Genomic DNA, 14,179 nt, shown 5'->3' on the forward strand with positions numbered 1-14,179 from the left:
TTATCTTACTCATCCTTTTTCCCCCTTTACCTTCCTCTTTCTCAGAAAATCTGTTTCATTAGCTAGTCAGATGATACTTGATATAATCAGAGAAAAAGCAAAGAACAATGAATATAATTCCAATTAGTATGACTATTAAATCACCAAGCTATGGAACAGCCCAAGTGTCCATCAGCAGATGAATGAATAAAACAACTATGGGACTTTTATACAATGGTATACTACTTAGCCATAAACAAAGAAGAAAAATTTACCCTTTGCAACAGTATGGATGAACTTGAAGGACGTTATGCTAAGTGAAATAAGCCAGTCAGGGAAAGACAAATACCATATGATTTCATTTATATGTGGAATCTAATGAACAAACTGAACTAATAGGCAAAATAGAGACAGATTGATAGATAGCAGGCTGACAGCTAAGGAGAGGGAGGTAGGGGTGGAGGGATTAAGTAAAAAAGAAAAATGGTTCATGGGTATGGACAACAGTGTGGTGATTGCAGTGAGGGGGAAGTATAAGGGGACTAAATGGTAATAAAAATATAATAAAAGGTAAAACTCAAAAAAGAAGTTTTGAAGGTATTAAAAGGGTTAGAAATAAGAGTTTACTTTTAGGAAAGCTATAGGATATAAAGGGAATGCAAAATGACAATAGAGATAAATTTTTAGGGATTTAACGTAGTTGATACACACCTAATATGTGCCCATGGGTAAGAAGCAACTAGTAAAGAAGAATCAATAGTTATATTTCTGGACAAATCAAGTTGTCAAAATGAGGTAATAATGCACTGTTTACTTCAGTAATTTTTTAAAAGATTTTATTTATTTATTTTCTTTAGAGAGGGAAGGGTGGGAGACAGAGAGAGAGAGACAGAGAGAGAGAGAGAGAGAGAGAGAAACATCAATGTGCAGTAGCTGGAGGCCATGGCCTGCAACCCAGGCATGTGCCCTGACTGGGAATCGAACCTGCGACACTTTGGTTCACAGCCCGCGCTCAATCCACTGAGCTACACCAGCCAGGGCTTACCTTAGTAATTTCTTAGGCTTTCTTTGTTTCTTATGCTAGAAGTTATATGAGATTATCTGAGTGAAAGCATGGCAATGACTCCAGCACCATGGGACATAAAGCAATGCGAACTCAGGGCAGGAAGAGGAGATGAGTAAAGAAGGAAGGAAAAAGAAATAAAAGAGCAGAAAGATGTATTTCTTGGCTGTCAGGTACCAGAAGGGTTTTTTTTTTTTGCTTTCTTACTCAATCTTCACAATGCACTTATCAGATGGTATTAACATACCCATTTTAGAGACAAGGAAATGAAGCTCTTCAACTACAGATTACACTTCAATATTTGCCAAGCTTTCAAGCCTGTGATGGGGAAAGTTGTATCTGGAATTTCAGTCCCAGACCAGATGGAGACATCATTACAGTTTTGACCAAAATTTTGACTACATTAAATGTTGCTTGTTCTCTCCAGGATGGTAGTCTGTGTTTCAAGAACAATAATTCTTTTCTCTGTAACAATTCTATGAGTTGTTTGTGCAAACTGAAAGCTTTGATTTTTATAATAGCAAAATCCTGGAATTACATGCAAAATGCTGTGAACAATTTATTTATTTGTTTATTTAATTTTAGCTGTCATCAGATCCTGAAAACTCAATCACATTATCTAACAATTTACATTAAATGAGGCAACAAATGCCTCTTCTGCATCCAAACACTATTTTAATTATTTTTTATCCTTAAACAATTTCCTGAAAACATCTGTTATATCCAAGTCACGGTAAGAGAACTGAGGTAAAGGGAAGTCCAAGTTAGTGACAAGGATGGAATTCAAATCTAAGCCAGTTTTAGTCTTATGCTCCAATAATTCTATACCCTGTATAGCTTCTCACTAAGGATAATCAGTATACCTTCATTTATTTCTTTTACTCCAGTTGAGGACCAAAAACAGAGGTATTGTGATAGAAACAGAGAATCATGAAGCAACACCCAAACTAGTACAGATTGGTTTAAATATAAATGATATAATAATAATGCTAGTCAGTAGCTACTGACTATTCATATTATGCGTGAGCTCAGTCAGAAGTACTTTACAAGCATTCTTTTATTTAAACCTCACATACAAGGGGGGACCCATAAAAATGGACTTATCTTTTGGAGGGCAGGCCCTGTGTAGTACAGGCTTCCCTTGCTAGTTGAGTGTTCTAGGAACCCATCTGTATCAGTGTACCAGCTGGTGTTGTGAGGGGCTGCATTCAGCTTCAGTGAAATTTTTTTGAAGACTCTTTCAAAGCATTTGCTCATTTCATGATGGGTGATTTACAAGCACACCTGCCCACACCGAGATGAATGTTCAGCAGTTTTTGACCAAAAAATGGCATGACGCCTGTGTCCCACCCTCCCTATTCACATAATCTTGCCCCAAGCGATATTTTTGTTATTATTTCCCAGGATGAAAAAAGTCCTCAAAGGGAAACATTCTGCTGATGTGGAAGAAGTGAAACAAAAACTGGCAGAAGCAATAAAAGGCATCAAAATCGACGAGTTCGAAAACTGTTTTGCGCAGTGGAAAAAATATCTTGAAAGGTGTATTGCATCCAATGGAGAGTGCTTTGAAGGTGACTGAAGTATAAAAATGTAAGAATCAATACACAATTTTTTATTTAAAAAATCTGTTTTTGGGGGGTAGTCCTCCCTCGTATTCACAGCCTACCCTAGTAAGTAGGTGATTTAAACATGCTAAGGTGATCAAAATAGTATGAACAGGTACCACTGGGAAAGTTTCCTGGGTCATCAATAAAGGCATTAAATAGACAGGAGATGGGTACTATGGAGAAGCTGAAAGCTATTCACAGTAGAAAGAAAGCACTCTTATAAGCATGTACTGCTTGCTGAGGAACTCTGTACCCTAATAACGCAAAAACTGAGGTTTTGAATGAACACTGAGGGAGGTTTCTTACAGTTTGAAAAAAAAACCACCTGGTACCTATTCATGTCTTTGCGTTAGAGCGTGATTGTTTTGTGGATGAGTGGAAATGATGAACCCAGTGTCTCCCTCTTTCAGACCGGGACTGAATGCGTCTACCACAGAGGTATAGTCCACAGAGCAGTTATCCGACATCCATAGATAACGTTCTCCCTTTCATGTGTGTTTTGCACTCTGGAAAAACAAACAACAGCAACACCCCAAACTTATTTTTGAATCTCTATTCATTATTAACATAGCAAGAAAACCCAACTTGATACAGTTATGCCAAAGTAAAAATAAAATATTAATTTATTCAATTACTTATTCCTATAAATTAGTTCCTCCTGTGGTATTCTTCCTACCACAGATATTATCACAAATGATTTCTGGTAGTATCCTGGTATCAACATAATAACACAGGTCACCTGTGTTCTCCATTTAAATAAGTCACACCAATCTTTCTGCAGGAATATAATTGATCCCCAAATATCAGCTGTGATTCTGTTTATTCTACTTGCACTCACATTTGGCATCAATTTTACTTTTCTACTCATGTGCTGTGTTTGCAAGCCTGTTGTTGAAATAGCTGGTACACAAATTGTTTCCATCACCACAGGTGCAGTGCTAACTCTATTTGCATTTTAGATTATTAGCCTTTACAGTGACAGCAGTCTGGACATGCAGGCCAGACAGTGCTTGCCTTTGTCACTTTCAGAAGAGGATTTTTGTAACTATGCATTACTGATTAAAGAAAACAGATTTATTTATCTTTCTAAATGTGACACTTTCTTTTAAGTCAATCATAAGATACAAATTAGACTGACTATAAGCTGTCTTTTTTCCCCACCAGAGCAAATTAAAATAACATTTTGTACATAAAAGAAAGGTTTTCCCATCAATATCTTAAACTATTTGGTGTCTTCATATTTGAAAGTAAATTCTAATTAGGACATACTTTATATCTCATTCAATTCTGACAGAGACAGCAGAGCCATCCCTGTGTGTAATGATTGATCTCCCATGAAATGTCTCTTTTTTTAAAGATTTTATTTATTTATTTTTAGAGAGGGGAAGGGAGGGAGAAAGAGGTAGAGAGAATCAATGGGTGGTTGCCTCTAACATGGCCTCCACTGGGGACCTGGCCTGCAACCCAGGCACGTGCCCTGACTGGGAATCAAACCTGTGATGCTTGGGTTTGCAGCCTGTGCTCAATCCACTGAGCTATGCCAGCCAGGGCCGATGAAATGTCTTAAACATATGAACAGTAATGGCTTCAGTTATAAGTATCACTAACATTGACACAATTCATCAAGGAAAATATGTTGTAAGTACAAATGGACAGTGAAAGGACAAGAATAATTTTTAATTAGATATTGCTTTGATATTTAGACTGTTAGCTAAGAAATAATATGAAGGACATGAGAACAGATTTCATCCATTTCAAGGAAACTGCAGATCACTTAACATTTACTAGGCATGTTCTTACAATCTGAAAGGGTATAGCATTTACATGTGTCATTCAGCTTAACTACATCCTTCTGTAATAATGTTATCCCTGTTCCCAGATAGGAAACAGGCTCAGAAAGATTAAGAATGTTACCTAATTATGGTAAGTAGCAAACCTAAACTGATCTAATTCTAGAGCAAAAGTCTTTCTGCCACATCAGTGTTGGTCTTTGTCTCTTTGAGAATTGGTTAAATATATGACCCCTATCTATAATAACACTTTATTTTTTATTTTCATCTTTTATTTTTATTCTATGTATTATTATTATTAATGTTTTATCATTTATGCTATTACAGTTTTCTCAATTTTCCCCCTTTGCTCTCCTCTACCCAATCTACCCTCCACTTCCATAGTCAATCCCCACACCACTGTCCATGCCCATGGGTCTTTTCATATATGTTCTTTGACTAATCTCTTTACCTTCTTTCAATAAGCCTCTGATTCTGTTATGCTCATTAGTTTATACTGTTCATTAGATTCCTCTTGTAAGTGAAATCATACGGTATTTGTCTTTTGTCAACTGGCTTATTTCACTTACCATAATACTCTCCAGTTCCATTCATGCTATACCAAATGATAGGAATTCCTTTTTTTTTTCTAGCCGAATAGTAAGCAGTCATGTAAAAGTACCAGTTTTTTGATCCACTCATCTACTGATGGGCACTTTGGCTTTTCCAATTCTTGGCTATTTTAAATAGTGCTGCTATGCACATAGGGGTGCGTAAATTCTTTTGAATTGGTATTTGGGGAGTGTAAGAGTATATTCCCAGAAGTGGAATTGCAGGGTCAAAAGGCAGTTCCATTTTTAATTTTTTGAAGAAATTCCATACTGTCTTCTATGGTGGCTACACCAGTCTGCATTTCCACCAACAATGCACTAAAATTCTCTTTTCTCCGCATCTTCTCCAACACTTGTTGTTTGTTGATTTATTAGTGATAGCCATTCTGACAGGTGTGAGGTGATATCTCATTGTGGTTATAATTTGTATCTCTCTGATTGCTAGTGATGTTGAGTGCCTTTTCATATGTTTTTGGACCATCTGTATGTCCTCCTTGGAGGAGTGTCTATTTAGATCTTTTGCCCATTTTTTTTAAATTGGAATGTTTGTCTTCCTGGTATTAAATCATGTAACTTCTTTATATATTTTGGAAATTAAACACTTCTCCAATGTGTCATTGCCAAATATGTTCTCCCATATAGTCAGTTCCCTTTTCGTTTTTTTCCTTCCCTTTTTTAATTTAAATTATTTTATTGTTCAGTTTCGTTTTGACAATGGTTTCCTTAGTAGCAGTGCAGAAGCTTTCTAATTTGATGTAGTCCCAGTGTTTTTGTTTTTTCATTATTTCTCTTGGCCTAGGAGTTATGTCAGCAAAGATACTGATATGAGGAATGTTTGAAATTTTACTGCCTATATTTTCTGCTAGGACTTTTATGGTGTCATGGCTATATTTAATTCTTTTGTCCATTTTGAGTTTATTCTGGTGTATGGTGTAAGTTGGTGGTCAAGTTTTATTTTTTTTTTCGCATGCACCTGTCCACTACTCCCAAAACCATTTGTTGAAGAGACTATCTTTTCTCCATTGTATGCTTATGCCCCCTTTATTAAATATTTATTGATGATAAACTCACAGGTTTATTTCTAGGTTCTCTATTCTGTTCCATTGATCTATGTGTCTGTTCTTATGATAATACCAAGTGGTTTAGATTATGGTGGCTTTTTGGTATAGTTTGATATCAGGTATTGCGATCCTTCCAATTTCATTCTTCTTTCTCAAAATTGCTGAGCTATTTGGAGTCTTTTTTGGTTCCATATTTTTTTTTGTATATTTGTTCTACATCTCTGAATATGCCATTGGTATTTTAATAGGAATTACATTGAATTGATAAATTGCTTTGGGCAGTATGGATATTTTAATGTTAATTCTTCCAACCCAGGAATACAGTATATGTTTCCATTTACATGTAGTTTCCTCAATTTTTTTCTTCAGTGTCCTATAGTTTTCTGAGAACAAGACTTTTACCTCTTTGGTTAGATTTATTCCTAGGTACTTAATTTTGCTGTTGCTAAAGTAAATGAAATTTTTCCTTAGTTTTTCTTTCTGACATTTTATTGTTGGTGTACAAAAATGCCATTGATTTCTGAATATTGACTTTGTATCACCCTACTTTGCTTAATTTACTTATTTTTTCAGGTAGTTTTTTGGTGGAGCCTATAGGGATTTCTAAGTTCACTACCATGTCATCTGTGAATAACGACAGTTTTGCTTCCTCCTTTCCAACTTGGATGGCTTTCATTTCTTCTTCCTGTCTGAACACTGTGGCTAGCACTTCCAATATTATGTTGAATAGAAGTTGTGAAAGCAGACACTCTTGTCTTGTTCCTGATCTTAAGGGAAATGATTTTAGTTCTTGGCCGTTAAGTATAATTTTGGCAGTAGGTTTTTCATACATGGTCTTTATTATGTTGGGGCATGCTCCCTCTTTTCCCACTTCGCTGAGTGTTCTTATTATAAATGGGTACAGATTTCATCAAATGTTTTTTCTGTATCTCTTGATATCATCATGTGATTTTTGTCTTTCATTTTGTTTATGTGATCTATCACATTTATTGATTTGCAAATATTATACCATCTTTGCATCCCTGTGATGAATCCCACTTGATCCTGATGTATGATTTTTTAATGTACTGCTGAATCTAGTTTGCTAATATTTTGTGGATAATTTTAGCATTTATGTTCATCAGCAATATTGGCCTGTAATTTTCTTTCTTGTTATATCTCCCTGCTTTTGGAATTAAGATAATCCTGGCCTTATAGAAAGACTTTAGAAGTCTGCCCTCTTCCTGAATTTTTATGGAATAGTTTGAAAAGGGTAGGTATTAAATTTTCTTTGAATGTTTGGTAAACTTTGCCATGTGGTCTGTGGCTTTACTATGCTGGGAGGTTTTTGATTAATTCTTCAATTTTTCTGGTTGTTATTGCTCTAGTCAAGTTTTTTGCTTCTTTCTGATTCAGTTTTGGAAGACTGTATGTTTCTGGAAATGTATCCATTTTTCCCAGGTTGTCCAATTTCTTGACATATAGTTGTTCATACTAATTTCTTACAATCCTTTGTATTTCTGTGGTAAGAGTTCTTACTTCTCTGCCTTTATTTTGAATTTATGTGGGTCTTCTCTCTTTTTTTCTTGATGAGCCTGGTTAAAGGTGTGTCAATTTTGTTTATCTTTCCAAAGATAATTTGCAGCTTTCTGATGGCTACTGATGCTGAGCATCCTTTCTTATATCTCTGGGCCCTCTTTATGTCCTCCTTGGAGAAGTGTCTGTTCAGGTTATTTGCCCATCTTTTAATTCTATTGTTTGTTTACAGGTATGGAGTCATATGAGTTTTTAAATATATTTTTGAGATCAAACCTTTATCTGAGATATCATTGGCAAATATATTTTCCCATGCGGTTGATTCTCTTTGCATTTTGCTGATGTTTTCATTTGTCTTTGTAATTTTTTCTTTCTTTTTATTGTTGTTCAAGTACAGTTGTCTCCGTTTTCCCTCCACCACTCCCTCACACTCCAGCCATACCCACCTCCTACCCCTGATCCTACCACCCATTGACTTCGTCCACCTGTCCTTTACACATATTCCTTGACAACCCTTCCCCCATTTCCTCCCATTATCCCCTCCCACCTCCCCTCTGGTTACTGTCAGTTTGTTCTTAATTTCATTGTCTCTGTTATATTTTGCTTGCTTGTTTGTTTTGTTGATTAGGTTCCACTTATAAGTGAGATTATATAGTATTTGTCTCCTACCCTTTGCTGGTGTTTTCTTTAGCTGTGCAGAAACTTTTCATTTTGATTAAGTCTCATTTGTTTATTTTTTCCTTTATGTGCCTTGCTCTAGGAGACATATCAGTGAAAATATTGCTGCCTGGAATATCTGAGATTTTCCCACCTATGTTCTCCTGTTGGACTTTTATGGTGTCATGACTTATATTTAACAATTTTATTCATCTTGAGTTTTTATGTATGGTGTAAGATGGTGGTAGAGTTTCATTTTTTTGCATGTATCTGTCCTGCTCCCCCAACATCATTTGTTGAAGAGGCTATTTTTACTCCATTTTATGCTTCTTCCCCCTTTGTCAAATATTAACTGACCATAGAGACATGGGCTTATCTCTTGCCTCTCTATGCTGTTCCATTGGTCTATGTGTCTGTTATTATGCCAGTACCAGAGTCTTTGGTTTACAATGGCCTTTTAATATAGTTTGATATCAGGAATTGTGATGCCTTCTACTTTGTTATTCTTTCTCATAATTACTACAGCTATTTGGGGTCATTTATGGCTCCATATAAATTTTTGAAATGTTTATTCCATATCTGTGAAATGTGTCATTGGTATTTTAATAGGGATTACATTGAATCTATAAATTACTTTGGTTAGTATGGACATTTTGATTATGTTAATTCTTCCAGTCCATGAACATGGTGTATGCTTCCATTTGCTTGTCTTCCTTAATTTCTTTCTTCAGTGTTGTGTAGTTTTGTACATACAGATCTCTTACCTCCTTGGTAATGTTTATTCCTGGGTACTTTATTTTTGTTCTTGCTATAGCAAATGGGATTTTTTTCATGATTTCTCTTTCTGATATTTCACTGGTGGTGTACAAAAATTTCTTTGATTTCTGAATATTGGCTTTTTATACCGCTGCCTTGCTCAATTCACATATTAGGTCAAGTAGATTTTTGGTGGAGTCTATAGGCTTTTCTGTGCACACAATCATGTCATCTGCAGTTTTGCTTCCTCCTTTCCAATTTGGATGCCTGTTACTTCTTCTTCTGTGGCTAGGTTTCCAATACTATGTTAAATAAAAGTGGTGAAAGTGGACATCCTTGTCTTGTTACTGATTTTAGGGGGAAAGCTTTACATTTTTGCCTGTTGACTATGATGTTGGCTGCAGGTTTATCATATATGATCTTTATTATGTTGAGGTATGCTCCCTCCCCTCCCACTTTGATGAGTGTTTTATCATAAATGGTTGCTCTACCTTCTCAAATGCTATTCTGCATCTATTAAGATCGTGTGATTTTTGTCTTTGCTTTTGTTTATATGATGTATTACACATTGATTTGTGATGATTGTACTATCCTTTCATCATTGGATGAATCCCACTTGGTCATAGTGTATGATCTTGTACTGCTGGATGCAATTGCCAATAATTTTTATTGAGGATTTTAATGTGTAAGTTCATAAGTGATATCGGCCTGTAGTTTTCTTTCTTTTTTGTGTCTTTACCCGGTTTGGGATTAAGATGATACTGGCCTCATAAAAAGAGTCTGGGTGTCTTCCCTCATCTTGGATTTTTTGGAATAGTCTGTGAAGGATAGTAGTCAGCTCTTCCTTAAATGTTTTGTAAAATTCTCCTGTGAAACCACCTAGTCCAAGGATTCTGTGCCAGGAGTTTTTTTATTACTGCTTCAATTTAACCAGATGTTATTGGTCTGTTCAGGCTTTCTGCTTCTCTCTGAATCCATTTTGGAAGATTATATATTTTTTAAAATTTGTCCATTTAACCCAGGTATCACATTTTTTGGCATATAGCTGTTAATAGTAATTTTTATAATCCTTTTTATATATGTGGTAAGAGTCGTTACTTCTGCACTTTCATTTTGATTTTATGTGGGTTTTCTCTCTTTTTTTCTTGATGAGTCTGCTTAAAGCCTTGTCAATTGTGTTTATCTCTTCAAAGAACCAGCTTCTGCATTTATTGATCCTTGGAATTGTTCTTTTAGTTTATATGTCATTTAATTCTGGTCTGATATGGATTATATTCTTGTTTCTACTCACCCTGGGCTTTGTTTGTTGTTTTTCCTCCAGTTCTTATAGGTGTAGGATTAGGTTGTTTATTTGAAATCTTTCTATTTTTTATAGGTAAGCCTGTATTGCTGTGAAATTCTCTCTCAGGACTGCCTTTGCTGGTTCCCAAAAGTTTTGGACTGTTGTCTGTTCATTTTCATTTGTTTCCAGAAACTTTTTGATTTCTTCCTTGATCTCATTATTAACCCATTCATTGTTTAATAGCATGCTCTTCAGTCTCCATGAGTTTGAATGTTTTTTAGCTCTTTCCTTGAGGTTGGTTTCTAGTTTCAAGCCCTGTTGTCTGAGAAAATGCTAGATATGATTTCAATTTTCTTGAAATTGTTAAAGCTTGTTTTGTGTCCTATCATGTGGTCTGTCTTTGAAAATGTTCCGTGTGAATTTGAAAAGAATGTGTATTTTGCTTCTTTGGGATCTGAGGTTCTACATATATCTATTAAGTCCTTTGATCTAAGACATTATTCAATGCCTCAATATTCTTGTTGATATTTCATTTGGAAGATATATCAATTTTTGATAGTGGGGTGTTGAAATCCCCTACTATAATGTGTAACTGTTGATATCTTTCTTAAAATCCTCCAAGATTTTTCTTATATATTTGGGTGCTCTTATGTTGGGTGCATTTATATTTACAATGTTTATGTTTTCTTGATTGATTCTTCCCTTGAGTATTATGAAGTGTCCTTCTGGGTCTCTTTTTATGGCCTTTGTTTTGAAATCTATTTTGTCTGATGTAAGTATTGGTACCCCAGCTTCTTATCCAGTCTGTTTGCTTGGAATATTTTTTCCCAACCTTTCACTCTCAGTCTGTATGTGTCTTTTGTTCTGAGTTGGCTCTCTGAGTTGGTAGCATATGCAGGTCATGTTTTCTTATCCATTCAGCTACTATGTGTCTTTTGATTGGAGCAATCAATTTACATTTAAGGTTATTATTGATAGGTATTTATTCATTGCATTTTACCCTCTTTGTACTGGTGTTCCTATCTCTCTCACTCTTTTTTCTTCATCTTCTTATAGCAGTGCCTTAAGCATATCTTGCAGTGCTGGTTTGGTGGAGGCATATTCTTTCAGTCTACTTTTGTTTGGAAAACTCCTTATTTGCCTTCCATTTTAATTGAGAACCTTGCTGGGTAGTCTTGGTTGCAGGCCTCTGCTTTTTATTAGTGGGAATATTTTTTGCCATGCCCTTCTGGCTTGTAATGTTTCTGTTGAGAAGTTAGTTGCAAGCCTTTCAAGGGCACCCTTGTATTTTAATTCCAGTTTCTCCCTTGCTGCCTTTAAGATTCTCTCTTTGTCTTGGAATTTTGCCATTTTAATTATGATGTGTCTTGCAGTGGATCTCTTTGTGTTCATCTTCTTTGGGACCCTCCATCCTTCCTGGATTTGTATGACTTTTTCTCTCATCAAACTAGGGAAGTTTTCCATCATTACTTTTTCAAACAGGTTTCCTATTCTGTGCTCTTCTTCTCCTTCTGTTATCCCTATTATACAGATATTATGTTTCATGTTATCCTGTAGTTCCTTTAACCCCACTTTGTTCTTTTTGAGTCTTTTTTTTTGTTTGTTACTCTTTTTGGAAAGTTTTTTCCTATCTTGTTCTCTAGCTTGCTTATTTGATCCTCTGCTTCATCTAGCCTGCTTTTGATTCCTTCTACTGTGTTCTTCAATTCAGATATTATAGTCTTCATTTTCTCTTGGCTCTTTTTGATAGTTTCTATGTCTTTTTTCATGCTAATATAGTTTGCAGTAAATTCCTCATATCTTCCTTGTAGTTTTGGTAATTCTCACTGAGCTCATTGAGCTTCCTTATAACAATTGTTTTGAATTCAATATCTGATCATTGACTTGCCTGTATTTCATTTAGCACTCTTTTTGAGGATTCTTCCTTTCCTTTTAATTGGGTGTTGTTTCTTTGTCTTCCCATTATTTGTGAGATTTGTTTTGTTTGCTTCTGCTTCTTAAGATGATCTGTTTTTACTCCCTGACTTTCTGGTGTGATCTTCTATGGTAGGATACCTGTCAGATTCAGTGGTGTAGTCTCCTTAATCCCCTGACCTTTTATTCCCTGCTTTTGGGACACCCTTTGTGCCATTTATGTTGGCTTTCTGGATGTAATTTTGTTTTGATTGTTGTTGGGTCATTCTTTGGCAGGTCCTTTCCTCCAGCTGGTTGACTGAGGTTCAATCCACTCACCATGTCTTGTATGCTGTTGTGCAGATACCACCAGAACAAAGCCACAAAGCCCAGGGAACAAACCCACACTCACAAAAATACCCCCCCACCACAATCACACTACTAACAGCAAATGAACCAGTATTAATAAGGGTGTAAAGAGATTAGGACTGTTCTAAGAAAGGAGAGTGGATATAAGATGACCTACTAAAATAAAAATGTTTTTGAGAGGGTAGAAGGAGGAACACTAATAATAGTTGGGATCTGGAGCAATGTGAAGAGAGAAAGTAAAATTTGTCTCATGAATGGAAAAGTGAATGAAGAAGGCAGAATATGCATAAACTTGATGGACAAGAAATGAATGTTAAAAAGCTATACAGGAAAGAAAATATTGCAAATCATGGAGAATACCATAGTGGATTTCATCTCAGTAGCTGCTAGTATTTACTACTGTTTTTTCTTTCTGGATCTGCCTCTGGTGATGTCAGATGTTGACCCTGTATGACCATAGTCAGCCTCTTCAAGACTTCCAGGTATCTACTTTCTGTGACCGTCTCCTTCAGTTGTTAAGCTAGTCACTCTGCACTCAGCAGTCAGGCTTAAACACCATAGATCAGGACAGAATCCCTCCTAGGGTAGTTGCTGTTGTTTGCCCTCAGGTTGGTGCTGGTCAGAGGGGAGTGGTCTGCTTGAACACAATGGCTGCTGCCTTATGGGGGATGACTCAACACTGGCATCCCAGAGTCTACTTTCTCAGTTCTCTCCCCAAAGCTTTAGTCCCCAGTATTCCCTCAGGTGTCTCTACCCACTCTACCCCACATTTGCCAGCATCCCAAGTAAATGGCTGCAAATGAAAATGTGCGCATTGCCTATTTAAACAGCTCTTTGCATCTCTAGCCGTCCATCTCTGGCAGAGAGCAACCCTACCATTTTTGCCAGTGGTTGTTATATGTGTAATTGGGCTCTGGTGCTCTAGGCGGGGAAACCCAGCTTAGGGTTTAGACCTCACTCTTCTCAGGGAGATCCAAGCAGCCACTTAATTATCCCTCTGGCACTGCTACCTGTGGGTGTGCAGCCAGCCTTCTCAGGTCTCCACCACACTCCTTACCAACCAGGATGGGCTGAAGCTGATTCTTTTGACTATCCAAGGTTATATAAGCCTTCTCTTTTGCTACCGTTCAGTTGTTTGTTCTGGGTGATATCTCCACAATTTAATCGTAATTCCAGATTGGTCCTGGGAGGAGGTTTGTGTTACTTCCATTCACTCTTCTGCCATCTTTTCTGATACTGAATGTTATTACTGATAAGTACTCATTCATTGCCACTTTTCCCTTTGTACCTGTGTTCCTCTCTTTGTCTATCTCTTCTTCTTAAAGCCATCTCTTTATTATCTCTTGCATTACTGGTTTGGTAGAAATATACTCCTTTAGCCTTTTTTAATCTGGGAAGCACTTTATTTGGCCTTCCATTTTAATTGAGAGCCCTGCTGTATAGAGTAGTCTTGGTTATAGATCCTTGCTTATCATTACTTGAAATATTTCTTGGCATTCCCATCTGGTGTGTACTGTTTCTGTTGAGAAGTGAGCTGCTAGCCTTATCAGAGTTCTCTTCTATGTTACTTCCTGTTTCTCACTTGCTACCTTTAAGATTATCTCTTTGTCATCAAAT

At 36.4% G+C, this 14,179-nt stretch overlaps 1 protein-coding gene across 3 annotated transcripts in view; it reads left to right on the plus strand.

Moving 5' to 3' along the window:
* Positions 1-14,179, plus strand: part of PKIA (cAMP-dependent protein kinase inhibitor alpha) — a 104,344-nt gene that overhangs the window by 46,759 nt on the left and 43,406 nt on the right. The window contains exon 1 of one of the 3 annotated variants that reach the window (XM_028518851.2): positions 2,460-2,632. The exons of the other annotated variants lie outside the window; for them this stretch is intronic. The gene's annotated coding sequence lies outside the window, so the exon portion shown is untranslated. Of the gene's footprint in view, positions 1-2,459; positions 2,633-14,179 lie in introns of those variants that run through there. 3 annotated transcript variants of the gene reach the window in all.

The sequence above is a fragment of the Phyllostomus discolor genome, chromosome 7, assembly GCF_004126475.2.
Source record: "Phyllostomus discolor isolate MPI-MPIP mPhyDis1 chromosome 7, mPhyDis1.pri.v3, whole genome shotgun sequence".
In the NCBI taxonomy this organism is placed as follows: Eukaryota; Metazoa; Chordata; class Mammalia; order Chiroptera; family Phyllostomidae; genus Phyllostomus; species Phyllostomus discolor.